This window comes from Kogia breviceps, chromosome 5, assembly GCF_026419965.1.
Source record: "Kogia breviceps isolate mKogBre1 chromosome 5, mKogBre1 haplotype 1, whole genome shotgun sequence".
Classification (NCBI taxonomy): domain Eukaryota; kingdom Metazoa; phylum Chordata; class Mammalia; order Artiodactyla; family Physeteridae; genus Kogia; species Kogia breviceps.
Genome location: NC_081314.1, coordinates 15,602,593 through 15,615,806, shown reverse-complemented (window position 1 = coordinate 15,615,806; position 13,214 = coordinate 15,602,593). Strand labels below are relative to the sequence as shown.

Genomic DNA, 13,214 nt, shown 5'->3' with positions numbered 1-13,214 from the left:
GTACCACCAAAAAAATAAAAAATAAAAATAAATAAAATAAAATAAAATCTTCCAACAAACAAAAGCCCAGGACCAGATGGCTTCACATGCGAATTCTATCAAACATTTAGAGAAGGGCTAACACCTATCCTTCTCAAGCTCTTCCAGAAGACAGCAGAAGGAGGAACACTCCCAAACTCATTCTATGAGGCCACCATAACCCTGATACCAAAACCAGACAAAGACGTCACAAAGAAAGAAAACTACAGGCCAATATCACTGATGAATATAGATGCAAAGATCCTCTACAAAATACTAGCAAACAGAATCCAACAGCACATTAAAAGGATCATACACCACGATCAAGTGGGGTTTATTCCAGGAATGCAAGGATTCTGCAATATACGCAAATCAATCAACGTGATACACCATATCAACAAAATGAAGGAGAAAAACCATATGATCATCTCAATAGATGCAGAGAAAGCTTTTGACAAAATTTAACACCCATTTATGATAAAAACCCTGCAGAAAGTAGGCATAGAGGGAACTTTCCTCAACATAATAGAGGCCGTATATAACAAACCCACAGCCAGCATCGTTCTCAATGGTGAAAAACTGAAATCATTTCCACTAAGATCAGGAACAAGACAAGGTTGCCCACTCTCACCACTCTTATTCAGCATAGTTTTGGAAGTTCTAGCCACAACAATCAGAGAAGAAAAAGAAATAAAAGGAATCCAAATCGGAAAAGAAGAAGTAAAGCTGTCACTGTTTGCAGATGACATGATACTATACATAGAGAATCCTAAGGATGCTACCAGAAAACTACTAAAGCTAATCAATGAATTTGGTAAAGTAGCAGGATACAAAATTAATGCACAGAAATCTCTGGCATTCTTATACACTAATGATGAAAAATCTGAGAGTGAAGTTAAGAAAACACTCCCATTTACCACTGCAACAAAAAGAATAAAATATCTAGGAATAAACCTACCTAAGGAGACAAAAGACTTGTATGCAGAAAACTATAAGACACTTATGAAAGAAATTAAAGATGATACAAATAGGTGGAGAAATATACCATGTTCTTGGATTGGAAGAATCAACATTGTGAAAATGACTCTACTACCCAAAGCAATCTACAGATTCAATGCAATCCCTATCAAACTACCACTGGCATTTTTTACAGAACTAGAACAAAAAATTTCACAATTTGTATGGAAACACAAAAGACCCCGAATAGCCAAAGCATCTTGAGAACAAAAAATGGAGCTGGAGGAATCAGGCTCCCTGACTTCAGATTATACTACAAGGCTACAGTAATCAAGACAGTATGGTACTGGCACAAAAACAGAAATATAGATCAATGGAACAGGATAGAAAGCCCAGAGATAAACCCACACACGTATGGTCACCTTATCTTTGATAAAGGAGGGAAGGATATACAGTGGAGAAAAGACAGCCTCTTCAATAAGTGGTGCTGGGAAAACTGGACAGCTACATGTAAAAGTATGAAATTAGAACACTCCCTAACACCACACACAAAAATAAACTCAAAATGGGTTAAAGACCTAAATGTAAGGCCAGACACTATCAAACTCTTAGAGGAAAACATAGGCAGAACACTCTATGACATAAATCACAGCAAGATCCTTTTTCACCCATCTCCTAGAGAAATGGAAATAAAAACAAAAATAAACAAATGGGACCTAATGAAACTTAAAAGCTTTTGCACAGCAAAGGATACCATAAACAAGACCAAAAGACAACCCTCAGAATGGGAGAAAATAGTTGCAAATGAAGCAACTGACAAAGGATTAATCTCCAAAATTCATAAGCAACTCATGCAGCTCAACAACAAAAAAACAAACAACCCAATCTAAAAGTGGGCAGAAGACCTAAACAGACATTTCTCCAAAGAAGATATACAGATTGCCAACAAACACATGAAAGAATGCTCAACATCATTAATCATTAGAGAAATGCAAATCAAAACTACAATGAGATATCATCTCACACTGGTCAGAATGGCCATCATCAAAAACTCTAGAAACAATAAATGCTGGAGAGGGTGTGGAGAAAAGGGAACACTCTTGCACTGCTGGTGGGAATGTAAATTGATACAGCCACTATGGAGAACAGTATGGAGGTTCCTTAAAAAGCTACAAATAGAACTACCATATGACCCAGCAATCCCACTACTGGGCATATACCCTGAGAAAACCATAATTCAAAAAGAGGCATGTACCAAAATGTTCACTGCAGCTCTATTTACAATAGCCAGGACATGGAAGCAACCTAAGTGTCCATCGACAGATGAATGGATAAAGAAGATGTGGCACATATATACAATGGAATATTACTCAGCCATAAAAAGAAATGAAACTGAGTTATTTGTAATGAGGTGGATAGACCTGGAGTCTGTCATACAGAGTGAAGTAAGTCAGAAGGAGAAAAACAAATACTGTATGCTAACACATATATATGGAATCTAAGAAAAAAAATGTCATGAGGAGACTAGGGGTAGGATGGGAATAAAACATAGACCTACTAGAGCATGGACTTGAGGACACAGGGAGGGGGAAGGGTAAGCTGGGACGAAGTGAGAGAGTGGCATGGACATATATACACTACCAAACGTAGGGTGGATAGCTAGTGGGAAGCAGCCGCATGGCACAGGGAGATCAGCTCAGTGCTCTGTGACCACCTAGAGGGGTGGGATAGGGAGGGTGGGAGAGAGGGAGACGCAAAAGGGAAGAGATATGGGAACATATGTATAACTGATTCACTTTGTTGTAAAACAGAAACTAACACACCATTGTAAAGCAATTATAGTCCAATAAAGATGTAAAAAAAAAAAAAAAAAGAGAGAGAGAGAACTCCAGTTGGTTTTCCCCAGGACATGGCTCTAATAATTAACTACAATGAATCTCAATGGAGGAATGATGTCCATGTAGCTGATAAACATGGAACCTAACTTTTGAAAATATACAACTGCAGAAATAAATTTTAAATAAATTTGTGTTCAGATAACATAAGGGCAGCAATTTGTAATGATTTATAAAGTCAGAGGAAAACACTGATTTTAATAGTATGATATCTAAATACAAGATCTAGACTAAATCAGTAGTTCAAGAAAAAGCAATTTTAAATGACCACATTTCAATTATTTAATAGAAACTAGTTACTGTGTAACTACATGTAAGTAACATGTCAGAGGTAGTAAACAGTGGCCTGGCTACAAGAAATGAGCACCTCTATTTCAAATAGCAGGTCTTCATTTTAACTCCTATGAAAATGTTTAACAGGTTAAGTAATTAAATAAACATTAAAGAGAACTTCAAATTGCAGTAAATTTATAATTCTGACAATCTGCAATACTCATTTAAATCACAAAAGCTCAATCATTTAAGCTAGTAAAGTACAAATGTCTCAAAATGGAGTTTGGCCTCTTGTTGACAGTCACCTCAAATTTCTTCCAGTGGCTCAGCAGGTAAGGAATTCATGGAATTCAGGGCTTCAAGGTCTAGTAAGCATTACTAAACCTTACTGGTTAAACCATCCAGTCAACACCAAGTTACGTCGGGCAATGCCTGCATCTTATCTAACTCCTTTGTCCCTTCCCACATATTCTCTACTTCATAACTACCATTACTTCTAAATGGTACAAAGAGGTAAACATGAAATTGGTAAATATTATAAATTAGTTATTAGAAATGCAAAGAAAAACTATGGTCAGGAATGTGGTTAAACTGCAGTTTAAATAAAGCTTCTGGATTACCCATGGATTTCTTTTAATCCACATAATCCTCCTCCTGAAGGCATGGATAATCAGGTTCACATTTCCATTGAAGGCAAATGAGCATTTGCCTGGTGGTCTCCCAAGTAGCCAGAGCAGCAGGAGACAAGCTACAGGGTCAGGGATGCAGCAGTCCCTCCGGGGTTTGCAGTAGGGGATTGTGAGCTGCTGACCTGTGCTCTAACAATACCAAACACGGGGGACTGCCAGATTAACTTTCTTTATTTTGGTGGTAAATTCCCCCTATTAAAGGCTCAACAGATAATAACCTCAGGTGACCTAATTTAAATAACCAAGAAAATAAGGAAATACACATTCTTGGTGAAGAAGTGGGGGAAAGACAGATCATGGAGCCAGGACTCAGGGGAAGGATATGTAAATTTTTTGAGGAAATGAGGGAATTTCTAAATTATTGACTGCTTTAGGCTGGAAACAAGTTAAACGAATAATGGAAAGCTACCTTTGCAAAACACCATAGCTCTAAAGACAGCACATCTTTCCCTCAAACCCTAGGAGAGTTGAATATCTGAAACAACTAAGTGCTGGAATAAAATGGATAGGCTAGCAGAGGTGACAATGCTAGAGAGAGAAGAGAGAAAAGCTGAGACTTCATAAAATAATCCTTGGCAAAATTAATCTCCAGTTTACCTTAGCTTACCCTGCGATTGCAGTAAATGGGATTCTGGGTTTATCAAAGACACATGAGAAGATATGTTATGCCATCCTTTATGATTTTATCACAGACTTAGCCTCCAAATTTCTTTGTTAGATGCTCCCTATTGTAACTTGACATTATGGGATTTGCCTCACTTGACACGTTCCAGAAGTTACACAATAATTTTTTTTTAATTTAAAGCCTTTTAAACATTCCTCCATCTACAAAGTTTATTACTTTATTACATGTAAACCCGTTTTGTTGAAGACTGGAATGCTTTCATTTATATTTCTAAAAGAAAACCAACAATTAGGTTGATCAATTATCCACTTATTCCAAGTTCTAACATATTATATGCATGAGAGATTTTCCCTTTAAAAAAACAAATAAATCCAGGAAATTCGCTGGCGGTCCAGTGGTTAGGACTCTGCGCTTTCACTGCCAAGGGCCTGGGTTCAACCGTTGGTCAGGAAACTAAGACCCTACAAGCCGCGTGGTGTCCAAAAAAATAAAAAATAAAAAAATAATTCCAAGTGTTAAAAATGAAGGGAAGGGCTTCTTTGGTGGTGCAGTGGTTGGGAGTCCGCCTGCCAATGCAGGGGACGTGGGTTCGTGCCCCGGTCTGGGAGGATCCCACGTGCCGCGGAGCGGCTGGGCCCGTGAGCCATTGGCCGCTGAGCTTGCGCGTCCGGAGCCTGTGCTCTGAGGCGGCGGAGGGCGCAGCGGTGAGAGGCCCGCGTACCGCAAAAAAAAAATAAAATAAAATGAAGGGGAGGCTGACCGCAAAGGGGTAACATGAGGGAATTCTTTGGGGTGTTGGAATTATTCTGTACACTGTTAGTGGTGATGATAGTTACAAGAATCTAGGCATGTGTTAAAACTCATAGGACTGTACATGAAAAAGTTTTTGTAAAATTTTAAAATTCAATGTCACTCTCCTTTTAGAAATGCCTTTTTTATTAAAAAGAAACAAAACTATCAACTCAGAAAAAGAAAGGTCTAAATTAGAGATACGCAATCTGCATTATCAGAGCAACTGGCAGGTAACACACTATACACACCCAACCATACATCTAATGCCTTTCATTTTTCCTCTCTCAACTGGAAGCTTGTGACTCAGGATTATTTAACCTGGAGATGATAACATAAAGGTTACCATGGAATACATGAGAGAACAACTTAAAAAGGAAGTACATCAGTTTAGAATCACTCCAAAGGGTAAAGCTGGACCCAGTGGCTGAAAAATCCAGGAAGTCAGACTTTGATTATGAGAAAGCAGAAAGGCCTCAAGAAAGGATAGTTCCTTTCACACAAGGTGTCCCAGCAGACATCAGACTACCAAAGGCACATAGGCACTCCTTAAATAGCCCATACAAATCAGGGAGTGGAGAGAAGGCAGAGGGAAAAAAAAAAGTGTCAAAATTTGGAGAGGAAGATGAGAAGGTAAAAGGAGTGAGAAGCAAAGTTGCCCCACACAAGCCTGAAAATCTATAATATTCTCCTTTATCTTCCTTTTCTTCTTCTCTTCTACTAAATTTCCAGTATTGTTGTTCTAGTCTAGGATTTCCTTCTCCAACATATCTTTTTCTATTATCTACTCTGACAATGGAATTCTACACCTTGATTTTTCCATACCCTTCTTTCTTCACAAACCTACTAGACAGTCTTTGGGGCTTCAGTCTCAGGCAGGGGGAAAATCCTAAATTACATGTCTCTTTCTACAACATGACAAAGCTTGCAAGTGAGCAGTTAACAGAAGCCAAATGATAGGGACTTATCTCTCCAAGATATGGTAAGATATGATAACTGAATCAAATGGTTCAGAGGATATTTACATAAATGCACACAAGGGGGGGGCTCATTTCTAAAAAATAGTAAAACTGAAATAAATAAATACACCTGTTCTCTGTAAAAATTGCAACTGCTACCCTATAGGATTTGGTATGCAATACTGGATTAAACTACCACATTCTACAGAACCAGTCCCCTCCAGTCAAGACCAAAATTCAATGCTTCCAAAGAACAAAACAAGGCTGGAAAACTTGTATGGTTTCTTATTCGCAAAAATACTAATGATCCAATATACAATGAACAAAATCCACATTTGTTTTTGTTATTAATGGCTTGACGTCTAAATGTTTAGCCTTTTCAGGAGGTACAGTACCTTAATGAAGACTGAGAAAGTAAGAATACCTAATAGAATAACTCTAGGCCCTGTGATCACTTCCTCATTTGCACAAATCTGGGACCAAAAAAGGATCAAGTGTGTTCAGTACATGTTATACTTGGAATCGGAAGATTTTATAATGTATTTCTTTCACACATTCATTCATGCAACATTAGTTAAATTTTCCAGACACTGTTCTGGTTACTGAGAATACCCCAGGGAAGACCAAGTCCCTTCCATCAGAGAGATTATAATATGTTGGAGGGAAAAGACCACAAACAAATAAACAAGAAAATAAGCAAGATAATTAGCTGATAATGCAGGTAGAGTTTGGACTTACTTTTTAGTGCAATAAAAAGCCCCTGGAGCAGAAGAGTAAGTAAAGATCACTCTGACTGCTGTCTGAAAATGGACTGTAGGAGAGCAAGGCCAGAGGCAAGGAGACTAGTTAGGAAGCTACTACCTAGGAACAACTGGGGTGGTGACAATAAAAATAAAGTGAAGTAGGGACTTCCCTGGTGGTCCAGTGGTTAAGAATCCATCTTGCGGGCTTCCCTGGTGGCGCGGTGGTTGGGAGTCCGCCTGCCGATGCGGGAGACACGGGTTCGTGCCCTGGTCCGGGAAGATCCCACATGCCGCGGAGCAACTAAGCCCGTGAGCCATGGCCGCTGGGCCTGCGCGTCCGGAGCCTGTGCCCCGCAACGGGAGAGGCCACAGCAGTGAGAGGCCCGCATACCGCAAAAAAAAAAAAAAAAAAAAAAAAGAATCCATCTTGCAATGCAGGGGACGCTGGTTCAATCCGTGGTCAGGGGAACTAAGATCCCACATGCCACTGGGCAGCTAAGCCCACGCTCTGCAGCTATTGAGCCCATGTGCCGCAACTAAGACCCGATACAGCCAAAAAATAAATAAATATTTTTTTTAATAAAAAATAAAGTGAAGTAAATATATTTGGGATACATTATGGAGGCAAAATCAACAGGGTTTGCTGAAGGACTGGTTGTGTGGGGCAGTGAGGGAGCAGTGAGGCAAGGTGATGAATTAAGGATGAACACCAGATTTTTCACTTAAGTAGGTGGAAGAGGGGGGTAGAGGGGTGCTCTTATGAAATGCAGACTGCTGGGGAAGGAACAGGTTGAAGAATGGAAATCAAGAGCTCCACTTTGAACATGTCAAGTTTAAGATAGACAAACGAAGTGAAGATATGTAGGCAGGTAAAAGAAATGTGAAGTTCAGAACTGGAGATAAAAATCTGAGAGTCAACAACACGGTGATAGTATTTAAACCACAGGACTTGATGAGATCACTCAGAGAGAATACAGGTAGAAAAAAGTAGAGGGATGGGCTTGGACACCCTGAGGCATTAGGATGTTTTGAATTCATGAAGAGAAGGAAAAGTCAACAAAAGAGATAGAGAAACAGAGTGAAGAGAAGAAAAACCATAAAAGTGGAGTATCCTGGAAGGTTCCTTTATATAATATGATACTCTAATCCACCACCACCCTCCCATCCTGCTGGCCACACACTCTCAAATTCTATAAACAACAAAAAAAAAAACTGAGGCCCAGGAAGACTGGGTGACATCCCCAAAGTCCCAGCTATCTGGGACCCAGGACCAGGCCTAAGAGCCAAGATGTGACTTCTGACCCCTAGACTTTTCACAGTGGCTAGCAGTGCTTCTACTGTTGGGTTCACCAGTGAGACAACAGGGAAGGTTATAATTTAGAAAGAACACAATTAGACTATAAGGAAGAAGATAATTTAGATTACAAGGTTAATTTTTAATTTTTTTCTATGTATTTTGTTTACATTCACAGAGCAAGTTGGATCAAAAGCCTTTATGGATGTCTCTAAGAAAAGCAAGAAATACAGACAAGAGGTGAAAAAAGGCAATAAATCAAAACCCAACTCGATTTTCACCACTTCTAAAAAACACTCTGGGTCTTCCCCGGTGGCGCAGTGGTTAAGAATCCGCCTGCCAATGCAGGCGACATGGGTTCGAGCCCTGGTCCGGGAAGATCCCACATGCCGCGGAGCAACTAAGCCCGTGGGCCACAACTACTGAGCCTGCACTCCAGAGCCCAAGAGCCACAACTACTGAGCCTGCCCGCCACAACTGCTGAAGCCCACGCACCTACAGCCTGAGTTCCGCAACAAGAGAAGCCACCACAAGAGAAGCCCACGCACCACAAAGTGGAGTAGCCCCCACTCGCCACAACTAGAGAAAGCCCGCACACAGCAACGAAGATCCAACGCAGCCAAAAATAAATAATTTTTTTTTAAAAAACCACTCTGAAGGTAGAAGACCCTCATCAGGATGTGAATCAGGGGTTGTACAAAACAGTTTTTTGATTTCAGTCATTTTTGCTTTAGTGAATACAATCCCAGTTTTAAAGCTTAAGATTTTTACTTTGTTCCACACTTGCCTTCTGGAATTAGGTTAAGATCTTTATCCTGACCACCCTTTCCTATGCTACTTTATCATGACTTAAGCAGTTCTGCTTTTACCATAAAAATATTACAGTGTAACCTAAAAATCCCCAAATGATTAATGAACTGCTGAGAATTCTGACTCGTTGGAGATGATTTTATCAGGAATATTTCCAAACACCCATTCAGTGCTTCAAAATAAGTACTCATCTAATTTAACTATGATGACTTCACCAGACAGTAACACTGCCCACGATGATGTTTACAAAAGCACTTGTCACTCCCTTCGTATGTAGCAATGCAAAAGAAGGAGTCTGTTTCCATATTCTTCTCTGTTTATACTCTGTAACAAGTGACAGTTTAAGTGTCACTTAAGATTATTTAAACAGCAAAGCACTTCAAGTTTAACGTATCCCACCACCTTGCATCTGAAGCGAATCCTAAACTCGCTGTTTTATTTAAACAGCAATTCCCAATCACTCGGTACCTGAGACAAGTATTCCAAGGCAGCCTTAGCCAGCATTCTAGGATGAGGCTATAGGATTCGTATTTTGGCCACTGTTAAGATAAGAGGCTCCTGTATTAAGCAACTCCAGTGGAGGTTACTGCAACATCAAAGCGCTTTGGAAATAAATGTGCCCCCCAAAAGTACACCCGCAGCCAGGAATCAGTAAGAGCTAACAAGAGAAGATGCTGCAGCAGAGTTACTCCTAACAGCCTACCACTGACCGAGCACTCGCTTTTCGGTCATGTACATCATCCTATCCTAGCTTCACAACAGCCCTGTGAAGTACGTATAATTATTCCCACTAACAAATCTGGATACTCTGGCCCAAGGCCCCAAGGCTGCTCAGTGGCGGTGTCGGGATTTGAAAACACGACTCTATCCCAACAGTGCAGGATCCCCGCCCCTACAATACACCCTGCGCAAAAAGGCATCTGAGGATCAGGAGCTCGCGGGTGTCCGCACAGACACGGGGCGAGGACGTCGCCTCTCCCGAGACGCCCCTCAGGAACGCGACCCAAAGGGCTGCGTCCCTGCCTCCCGGAGGCCGGGGAGAGCCTCTCACCTTGTAGAACCCCGGGAGGGCCTCAGGCGAGCGAGGCACCCCCGCGGGCCGGCGTCCTCGGCGCCGGCAGGAAGCGCGGAGCGGCCACTCAGTCGCCGGCGCGGCAGGCTGTGGCGGGTAAGAGCGCGCCGCCGGCCCGCGCGGGGGCACCTCAGAGGCCCGCCGCGACCGCGCCGCCCCGCGACCGCGCCGCCCCTCAGCCGCGCCGCATCCGGGTCCCGCTCCACTGCACTCACCTGCCCGGCGCTCCGCCGCCGCCGCCGGCTCTCGGCTCCAGGTGCGCGGTTAGCAGCCAAGGCCACCGCGACCGTCCAGCTGCGGCGCTACCATGCCCGTTTCTCTCAGTCGCCACCCGCCTGCCCTGCGCAGCGCTACACCAGCCCGTCGCCCACGGCCATAGCCAGCTCCGCCGCCGCCGCACCGACCGACGGAGCACGCGCGCGCCGCCGCCGTGTCCGCGCGCGCGCGCGCCAGCCTCATGGGCCCGCCTCCCAGCAGCCCTCGCCCCGCCCCTCGAGCCGCTCCGGCCAATCCCAGGCCTGCGGGCTGGGCGAGGCAGAGCCGGTCCCGGCTGGGAGGGGAACCGCCGCCCAGTCCTCTCCTGTTGGTGCTTGCTAGGAGGCTAAACCGCCGCCTAGTTTTCTCCGGCTCCCCGCCCAGCAGCGGCGCTGCTGTGCGGCAGTTCTGCTCCTCTTTGAGGCTCCGGAGGACTCGGAATCGGGAATCCCCAGCAAGCCGCTTTCAGGAGAGACCCACCACCTGCCCCGGCCTTCGTAGCCGCCTCCGAGAGATTTCTCTGTTCGTAGTTCCTTGGCGGCCTTCTCTTCCCAGTCACTCTCCCCAGTTCTGCGACTCTGAACTGATATCTCGGTCCCTGGGCCCTACACTTTGCTTTTCCCTCTCCCCCTGTGTCACTTCTCTTCTGGGGGTGGGGCCGCTAGGTCGGCTGCCCCACAGCTGGCCCTTCAATCCCTGCACTGGTCATAAAGCAAAAGTCCAGCATTCCAAGCCAAGATTCTTTTTCTGTGTGTTCATTTTTGCGATAACTAACATTTATCAGCAGAGGCTTACAGTTTACCCAGCCCTTTTCGCATACCTTATCTCCTGTTATCTTTTGACCTCAACCGGGAAATCTCATGGTCCTCTTTCTTAATGGCACCCTTCAATTTCACTTACCGAAAACCAAAAATTTAACTTATTGTAAAGCTACTATATTGTAAGGTTATTGTAACTTATTGCTACTGTAATAGCTCAGGCAAACAGTTGAGTAGGCTGGGATGGAATCTCAAGTAAACCTAATATAAGGCAAAGGTGGCAAACAAGCCTGTGATAAAAGAATAGTTTATTTGATCAATGATCCTGATCTAATTGACTATTCATAATAAATCTAGAGCCATACCATATTCAAAACTATGTTCCAGGAGAGTTAAAGACTTAAAAATATACAAAACAAAGACTTAGAGGAAATTTTTTAAAGAATAGTAGTATAACTTTAGCGAGGGGAAACTTTAAGCAAGACAGGAAGCTCAGAATCATCAAAGAAAAATAATTTTCTACCTAAATATTTTGAAAGTTTTGCATAACATCACACTAAGACAAGTTAAAACAAAAAACAATAGACGGAATAGAACTGCACAAAACATATGGCAAACACATTATATCTCTAACATAAGAGAGTCCCTATAAATGGATTTTTTTTTTTTTTTTTTTTTTTTTGGCGGTACGCGGGACTCTCACTGTTGTGGCCTCTCCCGTTGCGGACCACAGGCTCCGGACGCGCAGGCTCAGCGGCCATGGCTCTCGGGCCCAGCCGCTCCGCAGCATGTGGGATCCTCCCGGACCGGGGCACGAACCCGTGTCCCCTGCATCGGCAGGTGGACTCTCAACCACTGCACCACCAGGGAAGCCCTATAAATGGATTTTTAAAATTCCACATAGTTCAATGTTTTTAGAATACAGGCAACGACTATGAGCAGGAGATTAATGGAAGAGAAAATGCAAATGGTTCATTAAAAAGACGCTTATTTCACTAATAGTCATGGGAAAGCAAATTAAAACAGTAATCCATTTTTCACTCATTAGACTGGCAAACATTAACAAGACCAATACATAGGAAACAAGCTCTGATGGGAGTGTAAATTGCCACAAACTTTCTAAGAGTAATCTGGGAATACCTGTTTACATTTAAAATACATATACCTATCCATTGACCCAAAAATGCATTAACTTTGCCCTATAAAAAAAACTAAAGAAAATACTAATTGTGAGGATGGACCCAAGGATGCTGTGGTGGGTTGAATGTTGGCCCTCCAAAAGAAGTCCACCTGGAACCTGTGAGCATAGCCTTATTTGGGAAAAGGATCTTAACAGACGTAATTAAGTTAAGGATCTTGAAATGAGATCATCCTAGATTTGGGGTGGGCCCTAAATCCAATGACAGGCATCCTTTCAAGAGAAAAGCAGAGAAAGATTTGAGATAGAGACACAGAGATAAAGCGGATGTGAAGAACGAGGCAGAGTTGGGAATGATGCATGTACAAGCTAAAGAATGCCGAGGATTGCTGGCAGCTACCAGAAGCTAGGAGGGGGCCACAGAACAGGTTTGCAGAGCCTGCTAACACATTGATTTCAGACTTGGAACTCCAAATCCGTGAAACAATCAATTTCTCTTACTTTAAGCCACTCAGTTTGTGGTAATTGTTAAAGTTGCCACGGGAAACTAACACAGATGCTTATTGTGTTACCTGAAGTGCAAAACAAACACAAACAAACTAGCAACAATGTGATTGTCCATAGGTAATGGAATATATGAACCAATTGTACTCCCTCCATACTCTGCAATATTATACACCGATCAATGATGAAAATTAGTTAGATCTATCTGTATTGACCAAGAGGGATGTCCTTGATATATTGCTAAAGTGGAAAATGCAAATTGTAGAGGGATAAAGAGTGGTATGATCCTGTTAGTATATCGCTGACCATTTATAGATATATCCATGGGGGCATAGAGAAAGGTGTTGAAGAATTTACACTAGGCTGATCACATTGGATAGCTCAGAGGGCTGAAATGTCTTTATAGATATTTTATATCTTACTGTTAAAACCATT

General features: G+C 42.5%; 1 protein-coding gene across 4 annotated transcripts in view; it reads right to left on the bottom strand.

The window, feature by feature from the left end:
* Positions 1–10,581, bottom strand: part of PIK3CB (phosphatidylinositol-4,5-bisphosphate 3-kinase catalytic subunit beta) — a 198,022-nt gene extending 187,441 nt beyond the window's left edge. Inside the window, exon 1 of one of the 4 annotated variants that reach the window (XM_067033693.1) lies at positions 10,340–10,581. The gene's annotated coding sequence lies outside the window, so the exon portion shown is untranslated. Of the gene's footprint in view, positions 1–10,103; positions 10,223–10,339 lie in introns of those variants that run through there. The other 3 variants (XM_059065159.2, XM_067033692.1, XM_059065160.2) reach the window with 3 other exon arrangements.
* Positions 10,582–13,214: the final 2,633 nt, after the last annotated feature.